The sequence below is a fragment of the Neophocaena asiaeorientalis genome, unplaced genomic scaffold, assembly GCF_003031525.2.
Source record: "Neophocaena asiaeorientalis asiaeorientalis breed wild unplaced genomic scaffold, Neophocaena_asiaeorientalis_V1.1 scaffold43, whole genome shotgun sequence".
In the NCBI taxonomy this organism is placed as follows: domain Eukaryota; kingdom Metazoa; phylum Chordata; class Mammalia; order Artiodactyla; family Phocoenidae; genus Neophocaena; species Neophocaena asiaeorientalis.
Window position 1 is genome coordinate 587,696 of NW_020173674.1, and position 13,297 is coordinate 600,992.

Below are 13,297 nucleotides of genomic sequence, written 5' to 3' on the forward strand. Positions count from 1 at the left end.
CCACGTTGCTGCAAATAGCATTATTTCACTCTTTTTCATGGCTGAGTAGTATTCCATTGTATATATGTACCATATGTATATCCGTACCTCTGTTGATGGACACTTGGGTTATTCCATGTCCTGGCTATTGTAAACAGAGCTGCTGTGAACATTGGGGTGCGTGTATCTTTTTGAATTAGAGTTTTCTCTGGGTATATGCCCAGGAGTATGATTGTTGGATCATGTGATAGCTGTTCTCCATAGTGGCTGCACCCATTTACATTCCCATCAGCAGTGGAAGAGGGTTCTCTTTGCTCCATATATATTTTTTTTTTTTTGGCCCCACGTGTGGCATGTGGGATCTTAATTCCTCGACCGGGGGACCAGGTATTGAACCTGTGCTCCCTGCATTGGAAGTGTGGAGTCTTAACCACCGGACCGCCAGGGAAGTCCCCCTTTTCTCCACATTTTGAGGGCTTTCTCTCTCTCTTTTTTTTAATTGAAGTCTAGTTGATTTACAATGTTGTGTTAGTTTCAGGTGTACGGCAAAGTGATTTAGTTATACATACACATATATCTATTTTTTAAAAGATTCTTTTTCTTATAGGTTATTGCAAAATATTGAGTAGCGCTCCCTGTGCTATAGAGTAGGTCCTGTTGGTTTTCTGTTTTGTATATAGTAGCGTGTATATGTTGATCCCAAACTCCTAATTTATCCCTCCCTGCCCCCCCGAGGGCTTTATTATTGTCTGAGTGCTCCCTTTTTGGTGGCATCTGGTTCTTAAAGCTGTGTTTTCTTTTGTTTATAAGAATATTGATTGTTTTGGAGTTTCCTTCTCTACATAGCCTCTTTACTCTGAGTTCTTTTCCTGTAGGTCTGTTTTGGTCTCTGGCTCGTGCTGTGAGACCATCCTGGATGTCTGGTGGTCAGTGTCTGTCCTCTCACGTGGACCAGTGTCAGCCAGCATGGGTAGGGCTTTGGTGGAGGCCTCACTGTGTGGTGATGGGTGAGGGGTCTCTGTCTCACGGAGGGAAGCTGTGTGTCAGATGTATTCTTTGGAAGCAGTTCCGGGCTCCTCTCCTGCTCGGTGGGGTCAGGGAGTGTGGGGGGTGTGGCTGCCGTTGTTCTGGGTGTGGGTGTCCCACCGTGCAGGGAGTCTGTCGCTCACTTGTGTTTTTCTGAGTGTGGGGTCTCACCCTAGCACGTGGTGGTGTCACCAGGCCTAGAGCTCCTGTGTTCCTGCTTTTCCAGCGAGTAGGCCTGTTGTCTTCTGCTGGGATTAGGGGTATAGGTGGCCTGGCCCTGGGGTCTGGTGGAGGGGCCTGTGGCTCCTTACGTAGACTTCCAGCTCGTCTTCCTGATAGCCCCCTCCCGAGGCACCTGGCGTCAGGTTCTGTGACGGACAGGGTTTGCTTTTTACTGGTTCTCCCTCTTGCGGGCGACCGGGTCCCAGTTTGCTGTGTCAGGCTGAGTCAGTTAACCACTTGGCCATCTCCTTCCAGTGTCCACAGCTGTTGTGGTGACTGCTCTTGCACTCTTGTCATACAGTTTTCTCCTTTTAAATAAGTTTTTGACTAATTTTATATGTTACACACACACACACACACACACACACCCCCCAACCGTGCAGACCTTCATAACCTTTGGATTTATACTACTTTGGATTAACCACTCCTTGAGGGAAGGTCTTGGGAGAGAATAGTTTCACTTTCTGCACTTTTACCTTCTACTGCCTAAGTGGAACAATAATACCTTTTATTACTAAGTTAATTTGGGCGGGTGGTTCTCACTATGCAGTTTGTTTGGCACGAGTTTCTAAGCAGAACTTTAAAGAGAACCTGTGACTCTGTGGCACTAACTTCTTCCTTGACGAAGGCAGGCAGGGTGGGCCTTGTTCTCCGCTAACAGAACACTGCCGGCTGTACTTCTGCACACCTACTTCTCATGGTTCAGTTTATAAGGCTCTGAGACCCAGAAATCAAAGCAGGGGAGATAGGCGTCTCATAGGATTTTGTTTCATAGACGTGGTCTGTGTTAATGAGGCAGTTTCTTGCCGGTAGTGGAATATAGTAAATGGAAATTTGTTTCTGTGGTGAAGTCAGTGGATTCTTTTATGGGTAATGATGAGTCAATCCAGGAGAGTTTGGATACCTGACTTTTCCGAAGAGTTACTTTAAACCCTGAACTGAAACTTTTAAAAACAGAAATATTTTTAGAATATACTTCATCATGGTGGAGGATGAAAGGGAGACTGCCTTAGGTAGGGTATTCATACAGGGCCTCTCTGAGGACGCAGTATGTGAGCTGGGTCCTGAGGGGAGAAGGGCTTGCGGTAGTCTAGGGCTAGTTCTGCTTCAGGACCCGAAAGCCAGGTGCAGCTGGAGCGTCATGAGTGAGAGGGAGAGGAGCAGAAAGGAGCCAGATTGCTGGGCCTTGGAGGCCCTTCCCTGGCAGGAAGTCTGAGTTCCTCTTAGGTGTCCTGGAGGAGGCGTCTGAAGAGGATCAGCTGAGTGACAGGTACACCTGTATATGAAGATCACCCTGGCTCCTGTGAGGAAGTAGATCGGAGGAGGCCAGAGCGGAAGGTGAAAGTTGTTACAGTCCATACAAGAGACGTTGGTGGCAGTGGAGATGATGAGAATAGTGTATTTTTCTGGAGGAAAAATGGACAAGACTCCTTGATGGATGGATGTGAGGGAGAGGGAGGGCCTCGAGAGTTTTCTGTTGGAGGTGAAAACGTCACCCGCATAGGTGGCAATTCTGGTGCTCAGTAAATGTTAGCTGTTTCCTAGCTCAACTGCATAAGAGCTCTTGGGGCAGTTTTTAGCACAGGTACTCAGATGTCTGCTGCTGTCATTGAGCACACACTCTACACTGGGTGTGCATTCCTCGCCGGATATCTATTGAGCACCTATTAAATGCCAGGGGCCATAGTGGTGAATAAAACACACAGAACTGCCGGCTCCTGTGGAGCCTACGTTCTGGTGGACGGAGCTAGACAATAAAAAGAAAGTCGTATCATATGTTAGAAGACAGTAAGTACAAGAGAGAAACATTAAGGAGCGAAGGTGATGGGGAACATTGGGGCTGTGGGTTTTCATCTTCAAAGAGGGTGACCGGGATTGGTCTTGCTTTAAAGGTAACAGCTGAGCAAAAGACTTGAAGGCACTGGGTCATGTAGAAATTGCAGGGGGGGGTACATCTTAGATAGAGGGAGCAGCAGGTACAAAGGCCTTCACTGGGGGGAGAGACAACCAGTGTGTGGAGGAAATAGTAGGAGGCCGTGTGTCTGCAATAGGGAGCCAAGAAGGAGGTTAGGTAGAAGGTTAGGTCGGGGGTATTGGAGGTGGGGAGACAGGGGTCACAGGGCCCGTGTAGCGCATTGTAGAGGTCGTGGCTGTTTTCTTCTCACATGCCAAACACTGAAGATAATGAGACATGATCTCTCTCCTCAGAGTAGCTCAAGCCCTTGTAACGCAGAGTGGTAAGTGTGGGGGATGAATGGTGAAAATGAGGGATGATCAGCTCGGCAGGGTGAGCTGCAGACGGTCGGGAGAGGGTGGGCAGGCGTGGTAACGTGGGATGATGCCTGGGTCAGGTCTGCTGAGCTGATAGGGTGTAGGGGGTGATCCGTGAGAGGGGGGAGCGTCAGGCATCACCCTGCGGAGTGACATGAGTGGCAGCGGGACGCACTCAAGGAGTTGTGGGTGGTTCCTGGAATGAGTAGTGCCTGGTGGGTTGGGAGATGTGGCAGGAGGACAAGGTGGGAGGAGCAGGCCATAGCCAGATCATGGGGAAGTTCTCTGTGGGACGTGGACCATGGACATATCTTAAACAGGAGAGTGACACTATACAGTTTATTTTTTTATTAGTAGAATAGTAATTTTGAATGCGAAGGATGGATTTTAGACTAGGTTTAAAGGCAGGAAAGCCACTTAGGGAAAGATTGATTGCTCTGGTCTAGAGGAGATAGCAAGGGTCTGAGTCAAGGCAGTAGGAGTGGAAAGGTAGGGGTGGATTTTGGAGATACAGAAATCATAATTGACAGGAGGGACGAATGGGTAAAGTACTCTTTACTCATAGTTGCTTTGACTGTATAGCAGAAATGCCATTTAGTAAGAATGGTAGAGTGAGGACCTCTGTAAATCTACTCCTCCATAAAAGCAGTGAAAACACTGGTAAAAATGGTCAAAATAAACTTTGTTGGAACTCTGGAAATGAACCAAAAATTGACATAATCTCAGGAAGATTTATTCAGGAAAAACTGCTGAACCTCCAACTTGACCTACTGTCATTCTCCTCTCCCATGATCTGTGGTAGCATTGAAAGCCATCAGCCTTGCAGCCATGGTAACTGTGAAAACCAGCAGCCTTGCAGCCATGGTAACTGTGAAAACCAGCAGCCTTGCAGCCATTGGAAGGGACAGATGAGATTTGAAGCCCCTCAAAAGTCCTCTTCTCAGAGTGTTGTTACTCTTGACTGGCCTTGCAGCTTTCTGGAAAAGCCCCATTTGCAGAGCTGTCATTATTTGATCTCACTCGCTGGGAAGAGCACTACCCTTAGTGTCTTTGTGGCAAACGATCAGTGGCAGTTAATATCACAGTTGGGGGCAAACAAGAGTCTGGCCAAAATCTTAGAAGAAAGATACGAAGAATGACATGCTATTGGGGGCTTTGAAAAGCTCTGATAGACTCCTGTGGATCTCGAAGGCTGCACAGAGGCGGGACTGTGTATACGTCTAGGAGAGATTTGAGAGGGCCCTAGTCTCTCACCTCTGTCTAATCTCGAGCCCCTCCACAAATAAGAAGTGAAGGCAAAGGCAGAGTTATAGCTCCCTGAGTACCGAAGGTGTGCCTCAGCAGTCGCACAGTTTCTTGGTGTCTGGGACACTTATTAGTTCAACACTTTCAAAGAAATTCCTGACCAATCATTAACTGACCACTGAGCTAACTGAGCAAAGACTTATAGTAACTGTAAACTATAGGGAATTGTAGACTTTACAGAACTAGTCCAGTAAAGTCACTAAACAAATAACTATAGCAGTAACAGTCCCTGGGAAAGGGGCAGTCTGAATTCCAGGGTTGCCACAGTGTATTACCTGAAATACTCGTTTTCAGTAAGAACTTGTGAGATGCACAAAGAAACAGGAAAATATGGTCTATACACAGGAAAAAAGTAGTCAATAGAAACTATCCTTGAAAGGGTCCAGATGTTGGACTTAATAATACCAGACAAGGGCTTTAAATTGGCTACTGTAAGTATGTTCTAAGAACTAAAAGAAACTGTCTAAATAATTAATGTATGTATCTCACCAAGTAGAAGCTCTCAATAAAAAGGTAGAAATTATTTTTAAAAAAACACCAAATAGAAATTCTGGAGTTGAAAATACAATAACTATGAAAAATAAAATAACTATGAAAAAATGAAAAATTCACTAGAGGGGCTCAGCAGTAGATTTGAACTGATAGAAGAAAGAAATCAGTGAATTTGGGAATAGGTTTGTTAATAAAGTTAAGTTAAGATCTCTATTAAGGTAAGTACAGATCCAATCTGAGGAACAGAAAGTAAAAAGAATGAAGAAAAATGAACAGAGCCTCGGAGACCTGTGGAACACCATCAAGTATACTGATATACCCATAACTGGAGTCCCATAAAGAAAGAAGTAGGAGAAAGATGCAGAAAGAATATTTGAAGACATAAACTCCCCAAATTTGGTGACAAACATTAATCTACATATCCAAGATGACTTCCAAATAGGATACACTCAAGGAGATCAATACTTAGACACATCATAGTCAAACTGTTGAAAGACAAAGGAAAAAAAATTTTTTGTTTTTGGGACGCGCCACACGGCTTGCAGGATCTTAGTTCCCTGACCAGGGATTGAACCCAGGCCACAGCAGTGAAGGCACCAAGTCCTAACCACTGGACTGCCAGGGAATTCCCTAAAATTAAGTTTGTATCAAGCTAGATTGTTTTAAGTTAAGTGTTGATTATAATCCCCAGGCGATTACTAGGAAAGTAACTAAAAAAAAAAGTAAAAGAAACAAGTGAATTGAAATGGTGCACTGAAAAATACTTCTTAATGCAAAAGAAGACGGTGATGGAAGAATGCAGGAACATGACAGAAGACATATATAGAAAACAGCAAAGTGGCAGATGTAAGCCCTACCTTATCAGAAACTAACTTAAATGTAAATGGATTAAACCCTCAAGTTAAAAGGCAGGATTGGCAGAATGGGTTAAAAAAAACATGATCCAACTAAATGCTTTCTTCGAAAGACACTATAGATCAAAAGATACAAACAAAAGATACTAGTGAAAGGAAGAAAAATGATGTGCCTTGCAAATAGTAACCAGAAGAGAGGCGGAGTGACTATACTAGTATCAGACAAAATAGACTTTAAGACAAAAATTGTTATTAGAGTTATAGAACATTTTACTGTGGTAAAGCGTCAGGCCCTCAAGAAGATATATCAATTCTTTCTTTTTTTGGCCTAGCCTCAAGACTTGCGGGATCTTAGTTTCCCGACCAGGGATTGAATCCGGGCCCATGACAGTGAAAGCGACGAGTCCTACCCACTGGACTACCAGGGAATTCCCAATTCTGAACATATTCATACCTAATAACAGAGCTCAAAATACATGAAGCAAAATACATGAAGAGGGACTTCCCTGGTGGCGCAGTGGTTAAGAATCCACCTGCCAATGCGGGGGACACAGGTTCGAGCCCTGGTCCAGGAAGATCCCACATTGCTGCGGAGCAACTAAGCCCGTGCGCCACAACTGCTGAGCCTGCGCTCTAGAGCCCGCGAGCCACAACTGCTGAGCCCGCGTGCCGCAACTACTGAAGCCCGCGCGCCTAGAGCCAACGCTCCGCAAGAAGAGAAGCCACCGCAGTGAGAAGCCCGTGCACTGAAATGAAGAGTAGCCCCCGCTCGCTGCAACTAGAGAAAGCCCGCGCACAGCAACGAAGACCCAACACAGCCAAAAATAAATAAAAATAAATTAAAAAAATACATGTAGAATTGAAGGGAGAAATAGACACTTCAACAATAATAATTGGAGACTTCAATACCCTGCTTTCAGTAAGAGATACAAGTAGACAGAAACTCAGCAATGAATAGAAGACTTGAACACTAAGTCAACTAGACCTAACAGACATCTATAGACTGCTTCACCCAACAAGTGCAGAATATACACGTTTTTCTCAAGTGCATATGGAACCTTCTTCAGAATAGACTGTATGTTAAGCCATAAAAAAAGCCTCAGTAAATTTAAAAAGATTGAAATCATACGAAGTGTGTTCGCCAACCACAATGGAATGAAGTTAGAAATCAGTAACAGGAGGAAATTTGGGAAATTCACAAATATGTGGAAATCAAACACCCTCCTAAATAACCAGTGGGTGAAAGGTAAAAACACAAGGGAGATTAAAAAAATAAATGAAAATAAAATCACAACACACCAGGGACTTCGCTGGCGGTCCAGTGGTTAGGACTCTGCACTTTCACTGCTAAGGGCCCGGGTTCGATCCCTGGTCAGGGAACTAAGATCCCCGCAAGCTGTGTGGTGCAGTCAAAAAAAAAAAAACAAACCAAACAACCCACAGTGACATCCCACTTCACACACACTAACTAGGATGGCTAGAATAAAAGTGATGGACAATAGCAAGTGGAGAAATTGGAACCCTCGCGCTTTGATAGTGGTGATGTAACATGGTGCTGCCTTTTGGGAAAACATCTCGTCAGTTCCTCACAGTGTTAGACATAGAATTGTCGTACGACCCAGCATTTCTGCTCCTAGGTGTCCGTCCACTCCAGAGAAATGAAAGTGTGCGTTGACACAGAGACTCGCACACGAACGTTCATAGCAACATTATTCATAAGAGCCCCCAGTTCATCAGGTGATGGATAGATAACAAACTCTGGTGTATCCATATAATGTGATATTATTCAACAGAGAAAAGGGATGAGGTACTGATTCATGCTACCTTGAAAACAATCATTGGGAATTCCCTGGTGGTCCAGTGGTTAAGACTCCGAGCTCCCAATGCAGGGGGCCCGGGCTCGATCCCTGAACAGGGAACTAGATCCCACATGCCGCAACTGAAGATCCTGAATGCCACAACTAAAGAACCCACACACGGCAATGAAGATCCCGAATGTGGCAACTAAGACCCCGAATGTGGCAACTAAGACCCCACGCAGCCAAATAAATAAATAAATATTAAAAAAAAAATCACGCTATCTTTTGTAAGTGGTGAAAGAAGCCAATCACAAAAGAACATATAAAGATTGTATTTATATGAAATGTTTAGAGGAGGTAAGTCTGTGGAGGTGGAAAGGAGATTAGGGGCTGAGGAGGGAGGTGTTGGTGCATGACTGCCGTTGGGTGTGGTGTTTCTTTTGGGGGAGATGAAAATTTTCCAGAATTAGATAGTGGTGATGGATGCAGAACTCTGAATATACTCAAAGTCATTGAGTTACATGCTTTAAATGAGTGAATGGTTTGATACGTGAATTATATCACACTAAAGCTGTTAAAATAAGATATACCTGTTAACATTTGTCAGGGTCAAACGTGGTTTTATCTTCTGTGGCATAGCAACTTTTAATTTCCTTGAAATCTTTTGTTCCAGTCTGCTGTTGTTGAGGCTTTCTTTGGAGGCCCACCCTTCCTGTGCACAAAGAGAGAACATAGAGACTAGTCCTGATGGTGTTCATGACAGTCTCCCGTGGGCAGGCGGCTGCTCTGTGTATGCTTTTTGTTTTTTTTTTGCGGTACACGGGCCTCTCACTGCTGTGGCCTCTCCCGTTGCGGAGCACAGGCTCCGGACGCGCAGGCTCAGCGGCCACGGCTCACGGGCCCAGCCGCTCCGCGGCACGTGGGATCTTCCCGGACCGGGGCACGAACCCGTGTCCCCTGCATCGGCAGGCGGACTCTCAGCCACTGCGCCACCGGGGAAGCCCTGTGTGTGCTTTTTGATGGTCATCTGTGCAGCCCTCATCACAGCACTTTGTGGTGTCTCATGTGACGAAGGAGAACTGAGGCTCAGCGAGGTTAGGTTGCTGGCCTGGGCACATGGAATGGCATTCCAGGGCAGGCTTGCTTCCAGAGTGCGCTCTGCTTCCTGCTGTGCTGACCGCCTTCAGTATCATTTTAACAGTGATACCGTCCTTCAAAAATAGGCTTTTGTTTGCTCAATTTTGAGCTTTTGGCTTACTCAGTGAAATCATTTTACATAGAGACCAAACTTTATTTCGACCAAATTTTATTGTAAATTTCAGACTTCCTGCCGTGCGATTTTGGTGGTTTGGTGTGTTAGTTATAATAAGCTGTGATAGGCCCCTGTGCTCTTTGTCTGGAATCAGGCTGTTCCCAGAACACTAGCACTGTCAGTTGATGAGCTCAGCTTGCAGGCAAGAAGAAATCGTCAACCAGCATGTTATTCCGGAAGAACGACCAGGGGCGGTAATTCTAGAAATCCAAGGGCTTTTTTCAAAGCTTGTCCCCCTAGAGTGCGTTCTTTGCTATTTACTGGACGCAAATTGTAGCTTGTTTTTGGCAGTGGTTGTGGGACAGTCTAGGTTACTCATTAGCTACCAGAGCGCCGACATCCACTGTGGGAATTGCCTGTTAGAAGCTTGGTATTTTCTGTGGCTGACAGACCTGCTGCGTTTTAGGTGGAGACAGCACAGGGTGGCAGAGACCAGAACCTCTTCACTGTGGAACGGAGATCTAGCTGCAGGCATGGCGAGGCTTGTCACCGCGTCCCAGCTACACTGGCCGATGCTTCACCCTGTTAGAATGGGCTTCAGAAGTCAGGGTAGGGCAGTGACCTCTCCCGTTCTCCCAGAGCTGATGCTGCATCTAGAAAGATCGGATTTATCGCTACATCTGCTGCCAGCAGTGTGGGGTGGCTGGGCTTCTGTCGGGAGGGAAGTGCAGCTTGAGTGAGCATGAACTGGGGGTGGGGAAGGCCCCCAGGGCCCCAGCGCGTGCGTTTCTCCCAGGTGTCCTCACCACCTGGAGGAGGATGGCAGTTCGGTAAATTTTGGGCATAAGTTTGATTTGAACGCGTTGATCTGTGTGTGGTGTCAGTCCCCCACGGCCATACTCGACTTTCTTTAAAGCCTCACCTTGGACAGGAGTGTGGGAACTGGAGCAATTCCCAAGGGTGTTCCCAGGGCTGCCGCTCAGGCACAGCCTTGCCCCGTCGGGTGGAAGCACCACCACCAGCCAGCAAGGGCCAGCGTTTGTGCGCTTGTGTCCTTGGCCCCCGAGGTCTTGTTTCCCTGTGTGATGAGGGCACTCAGTCCAGTCAGTGGACCAGGTGTCCAGCCCACACCTGAGCCTGCCCGAGTCTGAGGTTTGAGGAAGTCTGATTTTCTTCCTTGTATCAGCTGCTTTTTTCCCCAGATGTTCGAAAGAGTTCTTTCTTCTTCTTTTTTTTGGCCGTGCTGTGTGGCTTGTGGGATCTTAGATCCCCGTCCAGGGATTGAACCTGGACCTTGGCAGTGAGAGCGCAGAGTCCTAACCACTGGACTGCCAGGGAGTTCCCAGGATTTTTTTTTTTTCTTTAAAGTCCAGTGGTTTTATTAGAATATGTTTTGGTGTGTGTTATTTGGGGTCGGTGTTCCCAGGTATGTGGTGTGGTTTTTTATGTGGTTTTAAATCTTTTCTTTACTTTGTTTAATTTCAGGAAAGCTTTTTCAAATGGCGCGCTTTAGGCCGTTCCACTGCCCAGTTGGCTGTCTTCCTCAGGGACTCTTACTGTCCATATGCTGCATCTTTGTCCATTTTCAGTATTTGCTACTTTCTCCTGTATCCTTTATCTCTTTATTCATTTCTTTTTGCTTTAACTCATTTTGTTTCTTTTCATTCTTTTCATCTTCTGTTTCTCTCCAGACCTCTGTTGTGTATATTTGTTCTTCTGTTCCGTTTCTTAATTTATTTATTTTAAAAATTTATTTATTTTTGGCTGCATTGGGTCTTCGTTGCTGCGCGCGGGTTTTTTCTCTAGCTGCGGCGAGCGGGGGCTACTCTTGTGTGCGGGCTTCTCATTGCGGTGGCTTCTCTTGTTGTGGAGCACAGGCTCTAGGCACGTGGGCTTCAGTAGTTGTGGCACACGGGCTCAGTAGTTGTGGCTCGCGAGCTCTAGAGTGCAGGTTCAGTAGTTGTGGCGCACGGGCTTAGTTGCTCTGCGGCATGTGGGATCTTCCCGGACCAGGGCTCGAACCCATGTCCCCTGCATTGGCAGGTGGATTCTTAATGACTGAGCCACCAGGGGAGCCCTCCTTCTGTTTCTTATTCCTCATTTTTTTTTTTTTTTTTTGATGTGCCACGCAACTTGTGGAATCTTAGTTCTCCGACCAGGGATTGAACCTGGGCCCTTAGTAGTGAGAGCACAGAGTCCTAACCACTGGACCACCAGGGAAGTCCCTCTTATTCTTCATTTTTGAAATGATTTTTTAAATTTCTAATTTACCTGGTTTCTCTTAACTAACGTCTGAGTTTTTCTGTGGGTTTTTAAGTGTCTTCCCTGTTTTTCTTACTGTTCTCCAGCTTGTTTGGAGATAGAGGCTCCAGTGTTGCTGTGGTCTGTGCGCTGCCTGTCTGCCGGGTGTTGTTTTACTCTTTCTCCCCTTCCTTGTCGTCTCTGTGTGGAGTGTAACTTGCTTGTCTTACGTGGAGTTCGTCCTCTGGGCTGTGGCAGGGTTGGGGGGCAAGGTCCAAGGTGGCTTTCCTGTCGCACAGACTCCCTCCTCCACCGTCTTCACCAGGCGGTGCTTCCAGGCTTTCCTGGGCCCTGTCCACCGATCTCTGTGGCCCTCCCTGTCCCTCGTCACTGTGCCAGCCCCCGGTCACGCTCCGCCCCGTGTAGTCCCCAGGGTCTCTTTGGGGCTCTCCCTTCTACCTCCCCTTGCCCAGGTGTATTGCTGTGAGGTCTTGTGGCTTTTAGTAGTTTCCCTTTTGAGGGAACTGTGCTCAGAGATGCGGAGTAATTTCCCCTTGGTTGCAGAGTGAATCAGAGTCTGCTTTTGTCCTTGGACCCCTGTGCCTCTCCTCTGGGGGAGCCTGACCTCCCCTGATTGAAACAAGTGTGTGTGTGTTTGCTATAAATTGGCTGATTTTAAAACAGCTTTGGCTGGAAAGCCCTAGCTTCTTGCCCCAGCCCCGGTCTTGTTGCCCAGAGGGGGTGCAGCTCATCCATTCGCTTCTGTTTCTTCTGCTGGCTACACCTAAACTCCAAACTACATGCTTTTGGTTTTATTTTGTGATTTACCCGTCTGGGGTAGTAGCTATAGATCCCCGTAGTTTGTTTAGCATGTTGCCCCCTATCCAGTACCTCCTAATCTTTTTATGATTTCTGCTCTGGTTCTGACCCGTCTTGACTCTGAACAACACAAGTTCCTGCCATGCAGGGGTCTCTGTTTCCCTTGGGCGTGGGCGGGTAGAGCAAAGTGCGAGTACCGGAGAGCAGCACAGACACACAGGTTCCTGCACCCTTGTGAGAAGCACACACGCACACAAATGCATACACGCGGGCACGCACACTTGCACACACACGTGGGCCCCAGAATGCGCCATGCTCTGTCCACACTCAAGCCAGGCTGTGGGCAGAAGGTGCCCATGACCTTGTTTTCGTGGCCCTTTCAGTCAGGTCAGAAAAGCCTACTTCAGCAAAGGTGTTACTTTTTCAGGAAAACTTAAGAAAAAATTTGCCCTTAACCCGCCGCTCCGGGGCATCAGGCCTGCTGCTCTACATGGTGCCCCCTTGGGTTCTTGGGGCACCTCTTCCAGATGATGAAGCTGGCACAGCTGGGAGCTGCCTCCCCGCAGTGCACTCAGGGCTGAGAAGGAGGGTCAGGATCCCCTCCCTGACCCCCTGATCTCCCCTGGTTCCCCAGATCCGCCTGCCGGGCTTGTATTGTTAAAGTTCTGTAACCCCCCCTCCCCCCACTTGGAACGGCAGCTCCTGAGGGCAGGATGTGTTGTTTTAACCTAAGTCCTGGCACCTTGAACAGCATCTGGGGGGTAGCCTGCCTCTGTGCCCTGTCTGGGCCAGGGGCTTTCTAGGGTAGGAGTGGCTCAAAGGAGGGTTCCGTTACACTCAGGCAGATGTTAAACCCTGCTTATTAGCGAGTTAGTCGTGAAAGATAACTGGTGCTGTGGGAGTGCCCTGGGGAGTGGGAGGCTGCCTCACTGCGAGGTGAGATAAGCTCCAAGAGTGGCAGTGACGGAGGCTGGGCGGGTGGGCAGCGAGTCTGCAGGACGGCCTGGTGAGCCCAGCGTGTGGGCACCTGTGAGGCC

General features: G+C 47.3%; 1 protein-coding gene across 1 annotated transcript in view; it reads left to right on the forward strand.

Moving 5' to 3' along the window:
* The window catches only part of AP2A2 (adaptor related protein complex 2 subunit alpha 2), a 68,806-nt gene that overhangs the window by 15,481 nt on the left and 40,028 nt on the right, over positions 1-13,297 (forward strand). The window lies entirely within an intron of this gene.